Source organism: Coregonus lavaretus (genome assembly GCF_964263955.1).
Source record: "Coregonus lavaretus genome assembly, chromosome: 14".
In the NCBI taxonomy this organism is placed as follows: domain Eukaryota; kingdom Metazoa; phylum Chordata; class Actinopteri; order Salmoniformes; family Salmonidae; genus Coregonus; species Coregonus lavaretus.
The window spans coordinates 4,740,955-4,764,246 of NC_140001.1; positions in this window are offsets into that span (position 1 = coordinate 4,740,955).

Genomic DNA, 23,292 nt, shown 5'->3' on the forward strand with positions numbered 1-23,292 from the left:
ACCCTCGGTCTGGGGCTCCATGCAAGATCTCACCTCGTGGGGCATCAATGATCATGAGGAAGGTGAGGGATCAGCCCAGAACTACACGGCAGGACCTGGTCAATGACCTGAAGAGAGCTGGGACCACAGTCTCAAAGAAAACCATTAGTAACACACTACGCCGTCATGGATAAAAATCCTGCAGCGCACGCAAGGTCCCCCTGCTCAAGCCAGTGCATGTCCAGGCCCGTCTGAAGTTTGCCAATGACCATCTGGATGATCCAGAGGAGGAATGGGAGAAGGTCATGTGGTCTGATGAGACAAAAATATAGCCTTTTGGTATAAACTCCGCTCGCCGTGTTTGGAAGAAGAAGGATGAGTACAACCCCAAGAACACCATCCCAACCGTGAAGCATGGAGGTGGAAACATCATTCTTTGGGGATGCTTTTCTGCAAAGGGGACAGGACAACTGCACCGTATTGAGGGGAGGATGGATGGGGCCATGTATCGCGAGATCTTGGCCAACAACCTCCTTCCCTCAGTAAGAGTATTGAAGATGGGTCGTGGCTGGGTCTTCCAGCATGACAACGACCCGAAACACACAGCCAGGGCAACTAAGGAGTGGCTCCGTAAGAAGCATCTCAAGGTCCTGGAGTGGCCTAGCCAGTCTCCAGACCTGAACCCAATAGAAAATCTTTGGAGGGAGCTGAAAGTACGTATTGCCCAGCGACAGCCCCGAAACCTGAAGGATCTGGCGAAGGTCTGTATGGAGGAGTGGGCCAAAATCCCTGCTGCAGTGTGTGCAAACCTGGTCAAGACCTACAGGAAATGTATGATCTCTGTAATTGCAAACAAAGGTTTCTGTACCAAATATTATTGATTTTCTGATGTATCAAATACTTATGTCATGCAATAAAATGCAAATTAATTACTTAAAAATCATACAATGTGATTTTCTGGATTTTTGTTTTAGATTCTGTCTCTCACAGTTGAAGTGTACCTATGATAAAAATGCAGGTTTTCCTTTGTAAGTAGGAAAACCTGCAAAATCGGCAGTGTATCAAATACTTGTTCTCCCCACTGTAGGTATTCCTCTTGTCCAGACGGGATAGGGCAGTGTGCAGTGTGATGCCGATTGCATCGTCTGTGGATCTATTGGGGCGGTAAGCAAATTGGAGTGGGTCTAGGGTGACAGGTAAAGTAGAGGTGATATGATCCTTGACTAGTCTCTCAAAGCACTTCATGATGACAGAGGTGAGTGCTACAGGGCGATAGTCATTTGGTTCAGTTACCTTTGCTTTCTTGGGTACAGGAACAATGGTGGCCTTGAAGCATGTGGGAAAGGGAGAGATTGAATATGTCCGTAAACACACCAGCCAGCTGGTCTGCGCATGCTCTGAGGACGCGGCTAGGGATGCCGTCTGGGCCGGCAGCCTTGCGGGGGTTAACATGCTTAAATGTCTTAATCACGTCGGCCATGGAGAAGGAGAGGCCACAGTCCTTGGTAGTGGGCCTCGTCAGTGGCACTGTGTTATCCTCAAAGCGGGCGATTGATCTAACAGTAAAGGTAATGTCCTACAAAAACCTTTCCATTAGCCTATATAGGCTGCTTGATGTACAGTGGGGAAAACAAATATTTAGTCAGCCACCAATTGTGCAAGTTCTCCTACTTAAAAAGATGAGAGAGGCCTGTAATTCATCATAGGTACACGTCAACTATGACAGACAAAATGAGAAAAAATAATCCAGAAAATCACATTGTAGGATTTTTAATGAATTTATTTGCAAATTATGGTGGAAAATAAGTATTTGGTCAATAACAAAGGTTTCTCAATACTTTGTTATATACCCTTTGTTGGCAATGACACAGGTCAAATGTTTTCTGTAAGTCTTCACAAGGTTTTCACACACTGTTGCTGGTATTTTGGCCCATTCCTCCATGCAGATCTCCTCTAGAGCAGTGATGATTTGGGGCTGTCGCTGGGCAACACGGACTTTCAACTCCCTCCAAAGATTTTCTATGGGGGTGGGATCTGGAGACTGGCTGGGCCACTCCAGGACCTTGAAATGCTTCTTACGAAGCCACTCCTTCGTTGCCCGGGCGGTGTGTTTGGGATAATTGTCATGCTGAAAGACCCAGCCACGTTTCATCTTCAATGCCCTTGCTGATGGAAGGAGGTTTTCACTCAAAATCTCACGATACATGGCCCCATTCATTCTTTCCTTTACACGGATCAGTCGTCCTCGTCCCTTTGTAGAAAAACAGCCCAAAGCATGATGTTTCCACCCCCATGCTTCACAGTAGTAATGGTGTTCTTTGGATGCAACTCAGCATTCTTTGTCCTCCAAACACGACGAGCCCCAGATCGAGGGAGATTATCAGTGGTCTTGTATGTCTTCCATTTCCTAATAATTGCTCCCACAGTTGATTTCTTCAAACCAAGCTGCTTACCTATTGCAGATTCAGTCTTCCCAGCCTGGTGCAGGTCTACAATTTTGTTTCTGGTGTCCTTTGACAGCTCTTTGGTCTTGGCCATAGTGGAGTTTGGAGTGTGACTGTTTGAGGTTGTGGACAGGTGTCTTTTATACTGATAACAAGTTCAAACAGGTGACATTAATACAGGTAACGAGTGGAGGACAGAGGAGCCTCTTAAAGAAGAAGTTACAGGTCTGTGAGAGCCAGAAATCTTGCTTGTTTGTAGGTGACCAAATACTTATTTTCCACCATAATTTGCAAATAAATTCATAAAAAATCCTACAATGTGATTTTCTGGATGTTTTTCTTCTCAATTTGTCTGTCATAGTTGACGTGTACCTATGATGAAAATTACAGGCCTCTCTCATCTTTTTAAGTGGGAGAACTTGCACAATTGGTGGCTGACTAAATACTTTTTTCCCCCCACTGTATTCACCACAAATGGCACACTCTGCTCCATTCCGCTGGCACATCCTCTCAATTACTTACTGTTTTTAAAGTGGTTTCCTCTAAATTGACAGTTGAGAAATAATTGTTATACTCACATAAAGCTGAGACTTTTTTAACAACAGTAACAGTAGTTGTTTGAAAAACGGTGTGTTTCACGCACATGTGAAATCCATAGACACACAGAGGCGCACATGTGGTTGGATAGCTCTCCAACATCTTGAAAGTGCCTGAAGTCTTATTTGATGTTAGAAATATATATTTGAACAATTAAACAATTAAGCAGCAGCACAATATAACAGAAACACTGTAGTCATCTCCATCACATTTTTAAAGACATTTGACAACTGAATTTAAGACATTTTAAGACTGATTAAGGCCTTTAAAATCAGATAAAAATACTTAAATTAATTTAAGGACCAGTGGACACCATGCTGTTACCAGCAAAAGGTCAGCAGCAGTGGGAGGAGGATCTGGAACAGTTTATTTTCTTCTGGTTATCTTGGTCTCTGGCTCCATCAAGTCATTTGTGTGTCTTAATTATTTCATCAAACATTGTGTTTAAAGCCTCAAACAAGCTCAGTGCATATAGCTGATTTTATTAAAACACATAGGGGTGTGTCTATATTGAAAAATACAAGTTTAAACATTTCAACCAATCAATTGGGGGACAATGCAAATAGTCCAGGTAGCCATTTGATTAGCTGTTCAGGAGTCTTATGGCTTGGGGGTAGAAGCTGTTAAGGAGCCTTTTGGACCTAGACTTGGCGCTCCGGTACCACTTGCCGTGCGGTAGCAGAGAGAACAGTCTATGACTTGGGTGGCTGGAGTCTTTGGCAATCTTTAGGGCCTTCCTCTGACACAGCCTGGTATAGAGGTCCAGGATGGCAGGAAGCTTGGCCCCAGTGATGTACTGGGCCATACGCATTACCCTCTGTAGTGCCTTGCGGTCGGAGGCCGAGCAGTTGCCATACCAGGCAGTGATGCAACCAGTCAGGATGCTCTCGATGGTGCAGCTGTATAACTTTTTGAGGATCTGAGGACCTATGCCACATTTTTCAGTCTCCTGAGGGGGAATCAGCTTTGTCGTGCCCTCTTCACGACTGTTTTGGTGTGTTTGGACCATGATAGTTTGTTGGTAATGTGAACACCAAGGAACTTGAAGCTCTCAACCTGCTCCACTACAGCCCTGTCGATGAGAATGGAGGCGTGCTCGGTCCTCCTTTTCCTGTAATCCACAATCATCTCCTTTTGTCTTGATCACATTGAGGGAGAGGTTGTTATCATGGCACCACACGGTCAAGTCTCTGAACTCCTCCCTATAGGCTGTCTCATCGTTGTCGGTGATCAGGCCTACCACTGTTGTGTCGTCAGCAAACTTAATGATGGTGTTGGAGTCGTGCCTGGCCATGCAGTCATGGGTGAACAGGGAGTACAGGAGGGGTCTGAGCACGCACCCCTGAAGGGTCCCCATGTTGAGGATCAGCGTGGCAGATGTGTTGTTACCTACCCTTACCACCTGGGGGCGGCCCGTCAGGATGTCCAGGATCCAGTTGCAGAGGGAGGTGTCCAGTCCCAGGGTCCTTAGCTTAGTGAGGAGCTTTGAGGGCACTCTGGCACTATGTTGACATTGAGGGCTTCCACCATGTTAAAGAAGTCAACTGGGTGGGGATTCCTATGAGTGGGGAGCAATCAGCCAATGAAAAAGAAGAACATTTACTACTTTAAAATGGAGATAGCCTCAATGGCGCTGCCCAGGCATAGGCAACTCCATTGAGGCTATGCTGTCACAGACGCTTTAATGACACAGATACAAAGATGAGACCTCTATCTATCTCTATGGCCTGTTGTTCACACGTGTATCTGCCCTCTCATTGGCTAGAATTATCCCACCTGAGCTCACCTCCTCCCGTCTGCCTTCCATCTTTGAGTACATGTATTTCCATTGTTAGAGCGGTCACTCGAATATCGTGGTCAATATAATTCAGCTTCATGAGGTAGTCACCTGGAATGCATTTCAATTAACAGGTGTGCCTTGTTAAAAGTTAATTTGTGGAATTTATTTCATTCTTAATGCATTTGAGTCAACCAATTGTGACAAGGTAGGGTTGGGATACAGAAGATAGCCCTATTTGGTAAAAGACCAAGTCTATATTATTGCAAGAACAGCTCAAATAAGCGAAGAGAAACGACAGTCCATCATTACTTTAAGACACGAAGATCAGTCAATTTGGAAAATTTCAAGAACTTTGAAAGTTTCTTCAAGCGCTATGATGAAACTGGAAGACCCAGAGTTACCTGCAGAGGATCATATCTGGCTTAAAGATACTATCACTCTGTTGGCATAACTTTTATAGATAACTTTGACACCTTCTGGAAACATGAGTCCATCCAAATCATCTTGGCTTCTGGATTCAGTCCATGCATTTCAAGGCTGCATTGAGACTATGACTTATCAATTACCCAAGCCCTGGTCAGATAATCCCTACCATTGTGTCGTAGTGCTGCAGCAAATGTCCCAGGAGTCATAATATAAGTCACCTAATGTATGTTCCTCTAATCCCCTGAATGTTTCTGTTCATCCTATAGCAATTGTATGCAGTAATCATGTGTCTATGAACCAGAGTTATACTGTTAGCGCCGAGGCGGTGTGCCCTAGTAGGAAGTAAGCTGTGAGCAGCTCGCCCTGCACTCAAACATAAATATCAATGTCATTTCGAACTCTGATAAGCAGCTCAGTAAAACAATCCAAACAATCAAGCATCTCAGAAAAGTGCTAAAAAAATATCCCACATTAACATACTGTATGTAGCATAAGAAAAAAGGTTCATGAATTCGATAGCTTGCTAGGAACAGATAACATTCATATACTGACTATCGCTGAAACTCACTTAGATAATACCTTTGATGATTTAGTAGTAGAAATACATGGTTATAACATCTACAGAAAATACATAAATGCCAATGGGGGAGGTGTTGCGGTCTATATTCAGAGCCACATTCCAGTAAAGCTTAGAGAAGATCTCATGTTAAATACTGTTGAAGTAATATGGCTACAGGTTCATCTGCCTCACCTAAAGCCCATTCAGGTGGGAAGCTGCTATAGACCACCAAGTGCTAACAGTCAGTATCTGGATAACGTGTGAAATGCTTGATAATGTATGTGATATCAACAGAGAGGTATATTTTCTGGGTGACCTAAATATTTACTGGCTTTCATCAAGCTGCCCACTCAAGAAAAAGCTTCAAACTGTAACCAGTGCCTGCAACCTGGTTAATGTTATCAGTCAACCTACCAGGGTATTTACAAACAGCACAGGAATGAAATCATCCACATGTATTGATCACATCTTTACCAATGCTGCAGAAATGTGCTGCAAAGCAGTATCCAAATCCATTGGATGTAGTGATCACAATATTCTAGCCATATCTAGGAAAACCAAAGTTCCAAAGGCTGGACATAATATATGGTTTTGTAGTGATTCCTATGTTGATGATGTAAAGAATATTTGCTTGTCTGTGGTGTATAATGAGGAGCAACCAGACGCTGCACATGACACATTTATGAAATTGCTTAATCCAGCTACTAATAAGCATGCACCCAATAAGAACATGACTGTAAAAACTGTGGATTGATGATGAATTTAAAACTGTTATGGTTGAAAGGGTTGAGGCAAAGGGAATGGCAAATAAGTCTGGCTGCATAACCGATTGGCAAACCTACTGCAAATTGAGAAATCCTGTGACTAAACAAAACAAAAATAAAAATAAACTACACAATGAAACAAAGATAATTGATATAAAGATTGATAGTAAAAAGCTTTGGAGCACCTTAAATGACATTTTGGGCAAAAAGGCAAACTCAGCTCCATCATTCATTGAATCAGATGGCTCATTCATCACAAAACCCACTTATATTGCCAACTACTTTAATGATTTTTTCATTGGCAAGATTAGCAAACTTAGGCATGACATGCCAGCAACAAACGCTGAACCTACACATCTAAGTATAACTGACCAAATTTTGAAAGACAAGTGTTGCAATTTTGAATTCTGTAAAGTGATTGTGGAAGAGGTGAAACATGTTTTTGGATGGAAAATTACTGAGGATGATAGCGGACGATATTGCCACTGCTATTTGCCATCTCTTCAATCTAAGCATACAAAAACGGGTGTGCCCTCAGGCCTGAAGGGAAGCAAAAGTCATTCCGCTACCCAAGAATAGTAAAGCACCCTTTACTGGCTCAAACAGCCGACCAATCAGCCTGTTATCAACCCTTAAAATGTTTTCCAAAAGTTTACTGTTTCACAAGATACAGTGCTATTTTACAGTAAACAAATTAACAACAGACTTTCAGCACGCTTATAGGGAAAGGCATTCAACAAGCACAGCACTTACACAAATGACTGATGTTTGGTTGAGAGAAATTGATAATAAAAAGATTGTGGGAGCTGTTTTGTTAGACTTAAGTGCAGCTTTTGACATTATCAATCATAGTCTTCTGCTGGAGAAACGTGTGTGTTTTGGCTTCACACCCCCTGCTATACTGTGGATTGAGAGTTACCTGTCTAACATAACACAGAGGATATTATTTAATGGTAGCCTCTCCAACATAATCCAGGTAGAATCAGGCATTCCCCAGGGCAGCTGTCTGGTCCCCTTACTTTTTTCAATCTTTACTAGTGACTTGCCACTGGCGTTGAGTAAAGCCTGTGTCTCTATACTGTATGTTACAATAAACATGCATCTGATCTGGTATTGATGGTCCTTATTCATTCATTCATGCAACAGTGGATCAACTCACCAAAAGACCTGTGTACATCAAGGGTGTGAAAAAATATACGCTATGTGAAATAATTGTCATCACATAAAATCAAGTTTTTGTCTATAATCTCCTCTTTTCTGTTTCCCCCCTCTCAAACAAAACAAACTCTTCTTCTCTTTTGGGTTGAGTTCAATCCCTGGTTTATAAGATATAACTGAGGGAACATGGGGCTGAGGGTAGATACAGTTGAGGGAACATTGAGCTGAGGGAACATAGGGTTGAGGGAACATAGGATTGAGGGACATTGAGCTGAGGGAACATAGGGCTGAGGGAACATAGGGCTGAGGGAACATAGGGCTGAGGGAACATAGGGCTGAGGGGACATAGGGCTGAGGGGACATAGGGCTGAGGGAACATAGGGCTGAGGGAACATAGGGCTGAGGGAACATAGGGCTGAGGGAACATAGGGCTGAGGGAACATAGGGCTGAGGGAACATGGGGCTGAGGGAACATAGAGCTGAGGGAACATAGGGCTGAGGGAACATAGGGCTGAGGGAACATAGGGCTGAGGGAACATAGGACTGAGGGAACATAGGGCTGAGGGAACATAGGGCTGAGGGGACATAGGGCTGAGGGGACATAGGGCTGAGGGGACATAGGGCTGAGGGTAGATAGAGCTGAGGGAATATAGGGCTGAGGGAACATAGGGCTGAGGGAATATAGGGCTGAGGGAACATAGGGCTGAGGGAACATGGGGCTGAGGGAACATAGGGCTGAGGGTAGATGGAGCTGAGGGAACATAGGGCTGAGGGAACATAGGGCTGAGGGAACATAGGGCTGAGGGAACATAGGGCTGAGGGAACATAGGACTGAGGGAACATAGGCATGGCGATAGTAGCCTAGCCTATTTTTCCACATGATAAAACAAATAATAGTTGTTATTCTCATTAAATGGCTATCAACTGGCATATAATATAATACAATAGAGCCTATAATTCAGTTATTATCTGAATTCAACGATGTTAGTCATTGACAAAATGTTGATTGATGATGCATCCAAATATTATTTTTATAGCCTACGATAAACTAGGAAGAAATATAAACTAGAAAGAAATGTGATGTGATGTGATGCACAATGAAATCATGACCTTACAGGTGACATTCTTTAACTTCATTTGTGGTTGTGTGAGTTAAGTGTGTTTGTGATCTTTCTTGGATATTTGGGGCGTCGACACACATTCCCATCAAGACGTCTTCATTCTCTGTAGACATTTCAGGTGTTGAGCTGGCCACACTGCTGCTGTGCAGGAGGATCCCTCAGGCGCAGAATCACACATTGTAGTCCTCCTCTCCTCCCTCCCTCCCTCCCTCTCTCACACCTAATGTATTTTAACACTCAGTCAGTTCATTCCTTTGTGGGAGTGTGTCTTCATTAGCACTGCTAATGTACCTCTCAGCGTCTCCACTTCCACTTACTGTCATCTGCTATGCCAGGATAATAACGCAACGCAAGGACAAGCCCTATAGATTACAATGTACAAGGAAGTAGGAAATAGGTCTAGAGACTAATGTGTTGTGTGCCCCATTCGCTGTGGCCATTTCAAGAGTGACTCGTTATTTGGCAACATTTCACGCCGCTCGGACGCACCATTTTGATGTTAGTACCTTTTTAAAAGACAACGAATCAACAAACGCTTTTTAAGCTATATAGGGAATAGGATGCCATTTGAGACCCCAACAGGGAGGAGACGTTGCCATGCCGCCCGCTGTCCAGCTGCATGTTGCACCAATAGGATAGATGTCGTCTCGGATCGCTGTTCGCCCAGCTCTGATTAACGCAATGGGAAAACAGCGGGAGGCTTCACAGCTTGTTGCGTCTCCGGCCGCTCCGGCGCTGGCCCATGTTTAGATGTTTACTGGATCTGAGAGCTGTTTGTTTTGGTGTCTGTGTCAACAGCAGAGTTCTAAGATCCCACGGCAAACACAGCCACAGAGACAAGCAATGTACAATCATCGGTTCTTTACTAGAAGTTCAAGTTTACAAAAGTGACAATAGCTTAAAAAGCGTTTTGTTGATTCGTTGTCTTTTAAAAAGGTACTACCGTCTAAACGTGCGTCCGAGGGGTCTTAGTCCGAGCTACATGGTCTGTAACCTGACTCATTATGTCTAGGGGTCTGTAACCTGACTCATTATGTCTAGGGGTCTGTAACCTGACTCATTATGTCTAGGGGTCTGTAACCTGACTCATTATGTCTAGGGGTCTGGAACCTGACTCATTATGTCTAGGGGTCTGTAACCTGACTCATTATGTCTAGGGGTCTGTAACCTGACTCATTATGTCTAGGGGTCTGTAACCTGACTCATTATGTCTAGGGGGTCTTAGTCCGAGCTACATGGTCTGTGTGCATTTATGTGAGAAATCAGCGTTTGAGGACCGTGTTGGATGCACATGTGCCCAGGAGACAGCAACTTACCGAGTCCACGGCCAGCTCCCCCTTGCCCTGTTGGTCGGCCAGTTCAAGCGGATCGTTATGTGTTACCATGGTGATGAAAATACATATACACAAAAAGGAAACTACACATAGGCATTATTCAAAACCAAAGGCCAAACCAACCTGCAGCCTGACAGCTCTCCAAACCAACCAGCATCCTGACAGCTCTCCAAACCAACCAGCATCCTGACAGCTCTCCAAACCAACCAGCATCCTGACAGCTCTCCAAACCAACCAGCATCCTGACAGCTCTCCAAACCAACCAGCATCCTGACAGCTCTCCAAACCAACCAGCATCCTGACAGCTCTCCAAACCAACCAGCATCCTGACAGCTCTCCAAATGGGCACTCTGACTGATCCACCTTAATTGGCAGCACCTGATATACTTATCAACCAGTCTCAGCTCCTGGACAAGGTTGCTGCTTCCCGAGCAGGGTTCGTTCTGCTCTTCCCGAGCAGGGTTCGTTCGGCTCTTCCCGAGCAGGGTTCGTTCGGCCCTTCCCGAGCAGGGTTCGTTCTGCTCTTCCCGAGCAGGGTTCGTTCTGCTCTTCCCGAGCAGGGTTCGTTCGGCTCTTCCCGAGCAGGTTTCGTTCGGCTCTTCCCGAGCAGGTTTCGTTCGGCTCTTCCCGAGCAGGGTTCGTTCTGCTCTTCCCGAGCAGGGTTCGTTCTGCTCTTCCCGAGCAGGGTTCGTTCGGCTCTTCCCGAGCAGGGTTCGTTCGGCTCTTCCCGAGCAGGGTTCGTTCGGCTCTTCCCGAGCAGGGGCGCCCTCCTACAGTCAGTCGATGGCTAGCTCTGTAGTCCTGTCTGCTGGGCTTTCCCTCAATCCAAGCCGGGCCGACTGTGTTTTAGTGTCCATTTATTTATTTTATTGTATTTATTTATTTGCACCAAAGATAACAAGTGAGAGACAACAATACAGATAAAAAATACAAATTAAAAACAGGTTGGAAGCCCAAGGGTTTATATGAAAACCACAAAAAAAAAAACGATATACAATACATTCCACAATACAATTTCGCATCTGCGTCGGGCGTGTCCCCGATTCTGTATTCATGGGGTACAACAAACATACAAGTAGAGAATGTAATGATCTACACCTTGGAATCACACGTTAGGCGTAAGCAATTTCCTTTAGCAGTGCTATAGCGCTGTATGAGTTTCCTTGTTAGTAGCCGGGCTCGACTGGATGCCGGCTGTCCCTCTCTCTGGACTGGGCCTGCTGGACTGTAAGTCTCGGTGTTGGTCCCCTACTGCGTTGGGCAGGTCCCTCGCGGGGGACAACAAACAAATTATTAGAGTGTATACTGATCAACAATTGGAGTCACACACACTCACACGTTAGAAATAAGCACTTTCCTTTAGTAGTGTGCTGTAATGGAGTCTTCCCACAGGCGATCAGCCGAGAGGAACAGCGGTCGAGGAGCAGCTAGAAGTCGGACATCCGTGGAGAGGTTCCAATTCGAACGGCCTGTTGAAGGTAAGTGTCCAATTCCTTTGTGTCTAGTTCTGGGGCGTTTGGCAGTTAGTTCGGAGAGGGAGGAGGTGACGAGGATTGGCAACAGCTGTCTCATAGTCAATATAGTCCATGCTATTCTGTAGAATCACAGCACACCATGCAAAATAAGCAAACAGTTCTTGCAATTCAATTCAATTTCACACGTGAGAATGTAAGGAGTTAAGTGAAAGGCAATCGTTGTATAAACAGGAGAGAGAGAGAGAGAGAGAGAGAGAGAGAGAGAGAGAGAGAGAGAGAGAGAGAGAGAGAGAGAGAGAGAGAGAGAGAGAGAGAGAGAGAGAGAGAGAGAGAGAGAGAGAGAGAGAGAGAGAGAGAGAGAGAGAGAGAGAGAGAGAGAGAGAGAGAGAGAGAGAGAGTGTCAAGTGTCATTTGTTTACTCCTAATAACCAAGAACATACATTTTATTTTGACAAATATCAATGGTGCACTTTTCAGAATATATTCATAGCTAAGAACAGAATAAGTGTCCCAAAAAATTGAAAAGTATCTTATTACAGAAACAGTAGGCCTACATCACTCTGCAAACCACCATTCACACGATGTCGCCTTGTAGCCTATCAGAAACATTTAAAACCAAAATGCATAACAAAAAAACTAAATCTATAATCATATTATCCTAATCTTTTCCCCACAGCAGTTCACTATATTGTCCAATAATTCAACAAACATTTAATTTGGGTCTTAAAGCACCTTTACAGAACGACATGTCCTCCTGACACTTTCTACAAGTTTCATCCTTATAACGATATTGAAAACAATTTATTCTTAACCTTAGAAAAATATGTACATCTGTCTCTCAGTCATAATTCCCCCAGAGGTCTGAAATAAAAAAACTATATTTTTTTACAATTAGTGAGAGATTAGGTTGGGGGGGTCGAGGGGGGTATTGGAATTGTTCCACAGCAATTAGCAGCCACTGGAACAACATTAATAAACTCTAAAATCAAACAATGGATTGGTGTGTGTCAATTTTGCTGCCTACAAGGCTGAACTTCAGTGTCTGAGTGTGTGTGTCCTCAAAACCTTAAATGATATGCCCACCCATGTCGCTGACTGAAGATGTAGACGTTCTAAGCTTTTTGCCACCAGGAGTATTGTACTCTATATATGCTGGGAACTTATTTTACATCAATGCCCAAAATAAGCGCTTTACTGTAAAACTGATTTTAGATTATGCTGTATGTACATATTGCTCTTTTTGGGGTTACATGAAAAGTAGATTTTTTCTGGTGTTTTCAAAGGAGCTTTATATAAAATAACTGTATTTTTTAAATGCCTGAATATCAAAAATATATTTTTGGATTGTTCCATATACTGCAAACACCTCATGGTCTTAAAAACAATGAAAGAACAACAATAAACTCATCTTAAAGATAAATAATATAATCTACATTTTTTGCTGAAATACAAAGAAACCTGCTACCCAAGTGTCATACATTTCTGTCCAAACGTCAGAATAGATAATAATAAGGTATTTGAGGTAGATATGTTCATGAAGGCAGGGTAAAGTGACTAGGCATCAGGATAGATAATAATAAGGTATTTGAGGTAGATATGTTCATGAAGGCAGGGTAAAGTGACTAGGCATCAGGATAGATAATAATAAGGTATTTGAGGTAGATATGTACATGAAGGCAGGGTAAAGTGACTAGGCATCAGGATAGATAATAATATGGTATTTGAGGTAGATAGAAACATGAAGGCAGGGTAAAGTGACTAGGCGTCAGGATAGATAATAATAATAATAATAATAATAATAATAATAATAATAATAGTAAAAAACTATGGATTACCACTCGATTGTAATAATATTAGCGAGATTCTTCCCAATTTCTAATTGCATCAGTGGCAGTGAATCAGGCTGCAGTTGTTCTAGCATCCTGTAGGGGTCACTCTGTATCTTTGCTGAATATCTATCAAACAAACCTCACGGACTGATGTGTGCATTGACCATTAGGTGGTGCTATGACAGTGATATATGATCGCAACCATCAATACACTACTGTCTCTGGATTTACAAGACAGGAGGACTATAATGTGTCATTCTCAAAGGAAAGCAGTGATCCACCCCAGTATCCCTCTTTTAGAATGCCACTGATTTTGCTTTATTTATTTATCTGTTAATCAACCACAGGAAGTCGCGTTGAGATTGACATCTCTTTGTGAAGTGAGCCCCGATACAGTGATGTTTCTATCTCATATGATTAATTTAATAGTGAGTCCATTACAAAGCCACGAGGATACATGTAGTGATGAAGAGGTTGACAGGACTGGGACCCTGGCCCACTGGACTGACTATGAAAAATAGATGGATGGATTTCATCTTGTGAAGACACCCATATTTAAACTAAGCAGATAGGGATTTTAATACCCATTTGTCAGAGGTGGAATTATATATTGATATGTTCTAGTTATCAACCTTCTGCAAAGTGGATTTTTCCCATGTGTGAAAAAACGACTTAGTGATGGAATGCTGTTTTGAAAATCATGATTATATGTCATGCATTCCAGTACTAAAATAGATCCTGCCCAATCTGATCAACGTAATGGCTGTCACGTTGCCTGTCTGTCTCTCTGTTGGGAAGAGAAGAGCCTGCATTGTTGATGTCTTTGTTTCGCCACAGTGGATCTCTGTGCTTGGTCCTACGTTTAGTGTAGTCTTCATGCCAGGGAAAATAACAGCTCACTTAGTTGCTACAAAATGATGAAAAGTTAGGATGAGATGAGAGTGTGTGTGTGTGTGTGTGTGTGTGTGTGTGTGTGTGTGTGTGTGTGTGTGTGTGTGTGTGTGTGTGTTTGTGTGTGTGTGTGTGTGTGTGTGTGTGCATGCAAGTTAGGATGCGTCTTCATGTTTAGGATGAGATGATTGAAAGAGATGGGAGACTGGATTCAAAACTTAGAATTTTTCAATTTAAATGATTATATAAAATTCTTGCTACCAATAGAATGTTATTTATATGGGGGATACAATCTTCCCAGCTCTGCAGATTTTGCTGCGAAGAGACAGAATCATTAGATCATTTGTTTTGGTACTGTCCATTTGTAGCTTGTTTTTGGACACAGGTCCAGGAATGGCTAAAGGATTGCAATATTTACCTGGAGCTAGCAGATAGCACTACTGCAGATAGCACTACTGGGTGATCTAAAAAGTAATAGTCAATCGATCAATAATATATAATAACACTTTTAGCAAAAATGTTTATTTTCAATTTACGATCTGTAGAAACAATGAGAATAGAAAGGTTCAGAACTTTTGTAAAATTGACAAATATATGGCAAATAGAAATCCAATATGGATGGTGTTAAGAGATAGATGGGAGGTGTTGAATGGAGCTGAAGGATGGGACTAATAACAACAACTAATAACAACAAGATAACTAATGTAAAGCATACTGTGTCCATAATAAGTATATAGGTTATAGGTTGAGAGCTTTTGTGAAAGAGCACAGTTAGAAAGATATGGCATATAGAAGCAAACCAGATGGACATCATGAAAATGATCGGAGGAAGTTCAGGAGTAAAAACAAACAAAATATAAAGATTGTAGAATTTGACTGTGTCCATAAAATGTATATAATATGTATGGGCTGGAAGTAGAGGCCTAAGCGTTGTTGTTCACTAGTTTACTCCAATTAGGGAAGGGGTGGTGGGGTTGGAAAGTAATGAAGGGAAATATAATTTAAAAAAGGATATGTGTGTGTATATGGATGTATGTATATATATATGTGTGTATGTGGGCGGCAGGTAGCTTAGTGGTTAAGAGCGTTGTGCCAGTAACCGAAAGGTTGCTGGTTCTAATCCCCGAGCCGACTAGGTGAAAAATCTGTCGATGTGCCCTTGAGCAAGGCACTTAACCCTAATTGCTCATGTAAGTTGCTCTGGAAAAGAGCGTCTGCTAAATTACTTAAATGTAATGTAAATGTGTGTGTGTGTGTATACGTCCTCCTCTCGCAAACACATCGCTCAGCCCAGCGAGGACCCAGGGCATCACCAGCCTCGCCAGGACCCCTCCCATTCTCCTGGTTCAACTAACAGGGGAGAGAAGATGGAGGGAGATCAGTAAGGTCCCCGGTCTCCTGGTCCACCTAAAAGAGGAGAGAAGACAGAGGGAAGGACGGAGGGGGAGACATGGGGAGACTCAAGGTCAACTCTGGAGCCATGAATTGGGTTGGAAGAGCTCTGATGAGATTCTCTTTCTTCCTGGCACGGCGCAAGACTGGTAGCATCACCATCACCTTGCAGGCCTGTCAATCCCACCACCTTCCCCCACCTTCATCTTATCATCCCTCTGTTTTAGAATGCAACAAAGGAAGGAGGAGTAGGAGGAGGAAAAAAAGGGAAAAGGAGAAGCCTGTTTATCTATCCATTGTGTTCATCTATACATCAGGCCTGTTTACCTATCCATCATGTTCATCTATCCATCAGGCCTGTTCATCTATCCATCATATTTATCTATACATCAGGCCTGTTTACCTATCCATCATGTTCATCTATCCATCAGGCCTGTTTACCTATCCATCATGTTCATCTATCCATCAGGCCTGTTCATCTATCCATCACGTTTATCTATACATCAGGCCTGTTTATCTATCCATCAGGCCTGTTTATCTATCCATCAAGCCTGTTCATCCATCCATCAGGCCTGTTTATCTATCCATCAGGCCTGCTCATCTATCCATCAGGCCTGTTTATCTATCCATCAGGCCGGTTCATCTATCCATCAGGCCTGTTCATCTATCCATCAGGCCTGTTTATCTATCCATCAGGCCTGTTCATCTATCCATCAGGCATGTTTATCTATCCATCAGGCCTTTTTATCTATCCAGCAGGCCTGTTTATCTATCCAGCAAGCCTGTTTATCTATCCATCAGGCCTGTTCATCTATCCAGCAACAGCAGGCCTGTTCATTTATCCAGCAGACCTGTTTATCTATCCAGCAGGCCTGTTCATCTATCCATCAGGCCTGTTAATCTATCCATCAGGCCTGTTTATCTATCCATCAGGCCTGTTCATCTATCCATCAGGCCTGTTCATCTATCCATCAGGCCGGTTCATCTATCCATCAGGCCTGTTCATCTATCCATCATGTGTATCTATACATCAGGCCTGTTTATCTATCCATCAGGCCTGTTTATCTATCCATCAGGCCTGTTTATCTATCCATCAGGCCTGTTCATCTATCCATCAAGTCTTTTCATCCATCCATCATGTTCATCTATCCATCAGGCCTGTTTATCTATCCATCAAGCCTGTTCATCTATCCAGCAGGCCTGTTTACCTATCCATCAGGCCTGTTCATCTATCCAGCAGGCCTGTTTATCAATCTATAACCCTGTTCATCTATCCAGCAGGCCTGTTCATCCATCCATCAGGCCTGTTCATCTATTCATCAGGCCTGTTTATCTATCCATCAGGCCTGTTCATCTATCCATCAGGCCTGTTTATCTATCCATCAGGCCGGTTCATCTATCCATCAGACCTGTTCATCTATCCATCAGGCCTGTTTATCTATCCATCAGGCCTGTTCATCTATCCATCAGGCATGTTTATCTATCCATCAGGTCCGTTTATCTATCCATCAGGCCTGTTCATCTATCCAGCAGGCCTGTTAATCTATCCAGCAGGCCTGTTTATCTATCCAGCAAGCCTGTTTATCTATCCATCAGGCCTGTTCATCTATCCAGCAACAGCAGGCCTGTTCATTTATCCAGCAGACCTGTTTATATATCCAGCAAGCCTGTTCATCTATCCAGCAGGCCTGTTTATCTATCCAGCAGGCCTGTTCATCTATCCATCAGGCCTGTTAATCTATCCATCAGGCCTGTTTATCTATCCATCAGGCCTGTTCATTTATCCAGCAGACCTGTTTATATATCCAGCAAGCCTGTTCATCTATCCAGCAGGCCTGTTTATCTATCCAGCAGGCCTGTTCATCTATCCATCAGGCCTGTTAATCTATCCATCAGGCCTGTTTATCTATCCATCAGGCCTGTTTATCTATCCCGCAGGCCTGTTCATCTATCCATCAGGCCTGTTAATCTATCCATCAGGCCTGTTCATCTATCCATCAGGTCTGTTCATCTCTCCAGCAACAGAAGGCCTGTTCATTTAACCTGCAGACCTGTTTAACTATCCAGCTGGTCTGTTTATCTATCCATAAGGTCCGTTTATCTATCCATCAGGCATGTTTATCTATCCATCAGGCCTGTTTATCTATCCATCAGGCATGTTTATCTATCCATCAGGCCTGTTTATATATCCATCAGGCCTGTTCACCTCTCCATCATGTTCATTTATCCATCAGGTCTGTTTATCTATCCATCAGGCCTGTTCATCTATCTATCAGGCCGGTTCATCTATACATATGGCCTGTTCAACTATCCATCCTGCAACAGCAGGCTTGATCATTTATCCAGCAGACCTGTTTATCTATCCAGCAGGCCTGTTCTTCTATCCACCAAGCCGGTTTATCTATCAATCAGGCCTGTTTATCTATCCATCAGGCCTGTTCATCTCTCCATCATGTTCATTTATCCATCAGGCCTGTTCATCTTTCCATCATGTTCATCTATCCAGCAGGCCTGTTTATCTATCCATCAGGCCTGTTCATCTAATCATCAGGCCTGTTTATCTATCCATCAGGCCTGTTCATCTCTCCATCATGTTCATTTATCCATCAGGCCTGTTCATCTTTCCATCATGTTTATCTATCCAGCAGGCCTGTTTATCTATCCATCAGGCCTGTTCATCTAATCATCAGGCCTGTTTATCTATCCATCAAGCATGTTTATCTATCCATCAGGCATGTTTATCTATCCATCAGGCCTGTTTATCTATCCATCAGGCCTGTTCACCTCTCCATCATGTTCATTTATCCATCAGGCCTGTTTATCTATCCATCAGGCCTGTTCATCTTTCCATCATGTTCATCTATCCATCAGGCCGGTTCATCTATACATATGGCCTGTTCATCTATCCATCCTGCAACAGCAGGCTTGATCATTTATCCAGCAGACCTTTTTATCTATACAGCAGGCCTGTTCTTCTATCCACCAAGCCGGTTTATCTATCAATCAGGCCTGTTTATCTATCCATCAGGCCAGTTCATCTAACCAGCAACAGCAGGCCTGTTCATTTATCCAGCAGACCTGTTTATCTATCCAGCAGAACTGTTCATCTATCTTGCAGGCCTGATTATCTATCCATCAGGCTTGTTTATCTATTCCTCAGGCCTGTTCATCTCTCCATCATGTTCTTTTATCCATCAGGCCTGTTTATCTATCCATCAGGCCTGTTCATCTTTCCATCATGTTCATCTATCCATCAGGCCTGTTTATCTATCCATCAGGCCTGTTGATCTATCCACCATGTTCATCTATCCATCAGGCCGGTTCATCTATCTATATGGCCTGTTCATCTATCCATCACCCCGGTTTATCTATCCATCAGGCCAGTTCATCTATCCATCAGGCCTGTTCATCTTTCCAGCAGGCCTGTTTATCTATCCATCAAGCCTGTTCATCCATCCATCAGGCCTGTTTATCTATCTACCAATCCTGTTCATCTATCCAGCAGGCCTGTTCATCTATCCATCAGGCCTGTTAATCTTTCCAGCAGGCCTGTTTATCTATCCAGCAAGCCTGATTATCTATCCATCAGGCCTGTTCATCTATCCAGCAACAGCAGGCCTGTTCATTTATCCAGCAGACCTGTTTATCTATCCAGCAGGCCTGTTCATCTATCCAGCAGGCCTGTTTATCTATCCAGTAGGCCTGTTCATCTATCCATCAGGCCTGTTAATCTATCCATCAGACCTGTTTATCTATCCACCAGGCCTGTTTATCTATCCAGCAGGCCTGTTTATGCATCCATCAGGCCTGTTAATCTCTTCAGCAACAGCAGGCCTGTTTATCTATCCAGCAAGCCTGTTTATCTATCCATCAGGACTGTTTATCTAACTATCAATCCTGTTAATCTATCCAGCAGGCCTGTTCCTCTATCCAGCAGGCCTGTTTATCTATCCAGCAGGCCTGTTTATCTATCCATCAGGCCTGTTAATCTCTCCAGCAACAGCAGGCCTGTTTATCTATCCAGCAGGCCTGTTTATCTATCCATCAGACCTGTTCATCTATCCAGCAACAGCAGACCTGTTTATCTATCCAGCAGGCCTGTTTATCTATACAGCAGGCCTGTTCATCTATCCATCAGGCATGTTAATCTATCCATCAGGCCTGTTTATCCATCCATCAGGCCTGTTCATCTCTCCATCATGTTCAGTTATCCATCAGGCCTGTTTAACTATCCATCAGGCCTGTTCATCATTCCATCATGTTCATCTATCCATCAGGCCTGGTTATCTATCCATCAGGCCTGTTTATCTATCCATCATGTTCATCTATCTATCAGGCCTGTTTATCTATCCATCAGGCCTGTTTATCTATACATCATGCCTGTTCATCTCTCCATCATGTTCATTTATCCATCAGGCCTGTTTAACTATCCATCAGGCTTGTTCATCTTTCCATCATGTTCATCTATCCATCAGGCCTGTTTATCTATCCATCAGGCCTGTTCATCTAATCATAAGGCCTGTTTATCTATCCATCAGGCATGTTTATCTATCCATCAGGCCTGTTTATCTATCCATCAGGCCTGTTCATCTCTCCATCATGTTCATTTATCCATCAGGCCTGTTTAACTATCCATCTGGCCTGTTCATCTTTCCATCATGTTCATCTATCCATCAGGCCTGTTTATCTATCTATCAGGCCTGTTCATCTTTCCATCATGGTCATATATCCATCAGGCCTGTTTATCTATCCATCAGGCCTGTTCATCTATCCATATGGCCTGTTCATCTATCCATCAGGCCTGTTAATCTATCCATATGGCCTGTTCATCTATCCATCAGGCCTGTTAATCAATCCATCAGGCCTGTTCATCTATCCATCAGGCCTGTTCATCTCTCCAGCAACAGCAGGCCTATTCATTTAACCAGTACACCTGTTTATCTATCCAACAGACCTGTTCATCTCTCCACCTTGTTCATTTATCCATCAGGCCTGTTTATCTATCCATCAGGCCTGTTCATCTATCATCAGGCCTGTTCATCTCTCCATCATGTTCTTTTATCCATCAGGCCTGTTTATCTATCCATCAGGCCTGTTCATCTTTCCATCATGTTCATCTATCCATCAGGCCTGTTTATCTATCCATCAGGCTTGTTTATCTATCATCAGGCCTGTTCATCTCTCCATCATGTTCTTTTATCCATCAGGCCTGTTTATCTATCCATCAGGCCTGTTCATCTTTCCATCATGTTCATCTATCCATCAGGCCTGTTTATCTATCCATCAGGCCTGCTTATCTATCCCTCAGGCCTGTTGATCTATCCACCATGTTCATCTATCCATCAGGCCGGTTCATCAATCCATATGGCCTGTTCATCTATCCATCACCCCGGTTTATCTATCCATCAGGCCAGTTCATCTATCCATCAGGCCTGTTCATCTTTCCAGCAGGCCTGTTTATCTATCCATCAAGCCTGTTCATCCATCCATCAGGCCTGTTTATCTATCTACCAATCCTGTTCATCTATCCAGCAGGCCTGTTTTTACCTATCCATCAAGCCTGTTCATCTATCCAGCAGGCCTGTTCATCTATCCATCAGGCCTGTTAATCTTTCCATCAGGCCTGTTTATCTATCCATCAGGCCTTTTTATCTATCCAGCAGGCCTGTTTATCTATCCAGCAAGCCTGTTTATCTATCCATCAGGCTTGTTCATCTATCCAGCAACAGCAGGCCTGTTCATTTATCCAGCAGACCTGTTTGTCTATCCAGCAGGCCTGTTCATCAATCCAGCAGGCCTGTTTATCTATCCAGTAGGCCTGTTCATCTATCCATCAGGCCTGTTAATCTATCCATCAGACCTGTTTATCTATCCACCAGGCCTGTTCATCCATCCATCAGGCCTGTTTATCTAACTATCAATCCTGTTAATCTATCCAGCAGGCCTGTTCCTCTATCCAGCAGGCCTGTTTATCTATCCAGCAGGCCTGTTTATCTATCCATCAGGCCTGTTAATCTCTCCAGCAACAGCAGGCCTGTTTATCTATCCAGCAGGCCTGTTTATCTATCCATCAGGCCTGTTTATCTAACTATCAATCCTGTTAATCTATCCAGCAGGCCTGTTCCTCTATCCAGTAGGCCTGTTTATCTATCCAGCAGGCTTGTTTATCTATCCATCAGGCCTGTTAATCTCTCCAGCAACAGCAGGCCTGTTTATCTATCCAGCAGGCCTGTTTATCTATCCATCAGACCTGTTCATCTATCCAGCAACAACAGACCTGTTTATCTATCCAGCAGGCCTGTTTATCTATACAGCAGGCCTGTTCATCTATCCATCAGGCATGTTAATCTATCCATCAGGCCTGTTTATCTATCCATCAGGCCTGTTCATCTCTCCATCATGTTCAGTTATCCATCAGGCCTGTTTAACTATCCATCAGGCCTGTTCATCTTTCCATCATGTTCATCTATCCATCAGGCCTGGTTATCTATCCATCAGGCCTGTTTATCTATCCATCAGGCCTGTTTATCTATACATCATGCCTGTTCATCTCTCCATCATGTTCATTTATCCATCAGGCCTGTTTAACTATCCATCAGGCCTGTTCATCTTTCCATCATGTTCATCTATCCATCAGGCCTGTAATCTATCCATCAGGCCTGTTCATCTAATCATCAGGCCTGTTTATCTATCCATCAGGCATGTTTATCTATCCATCAGGCCTGTTTATCTATCCATCAGGCCTGTTCATCTCTCCATCATGTTCATTTATCCATCAGGCCTGTTTAACTATCCATCAGGCCTTTTCATCTTTCCATCATGTTCATCTATCCATCAGGCCTGTTTATCTATCTATCAGGCCTGTTCATCTTTCCATCATGGTCATCTATCCATCAGGCCTGTTTATCTATCCATCAGGCCTATTCATCTATCCATGTGGCCTGTTCATCTATCCATCAGGCCTGTTAATCTATCCATCAGGCCTGTTCATCTATCCATCAGGCCTGTTCATCTCTCCAGCAACAGCAGGCCTGTTCATTTAACCAGTACACCTGTTTATCTATCCAGCTGGTCTGTTTATCCATCCATCATGCCTGTTCATCTATTCAGCAGTCCTGTTTATCTATCCATCAGACCTGTTCATCTATCCAGCAACAACAGACCTGTTTATCTATCCAGCAGGCCTGTTTATCTATACAGCAGGCCTGTTCATCTATCCATCAGGCATGTTAATCTATCCATCAGGCCTGTTTATCTATCCATCAGGCCTGTTCATCTCTCCATCATGTTCAGTTATCCATCAGGCCTGTTTAACTATCCATCAGGCCTGTTCATCTTTCCATCATGTTCATCTATCCATCAGGCCTGGTTATCTATCCATCAGGCCTGTTTATCTATCCATCAGGCCTGTTTATCTATACATCATGCCTGTTCATTTCTCCATCATGTTCATTTATCCATCAGGCCTGTTTAACTATCCATCAGGCCTGTTCATCTTTCCATCATGTTCATCTATCCATCAGGCCTGTAATCTATCCATCAG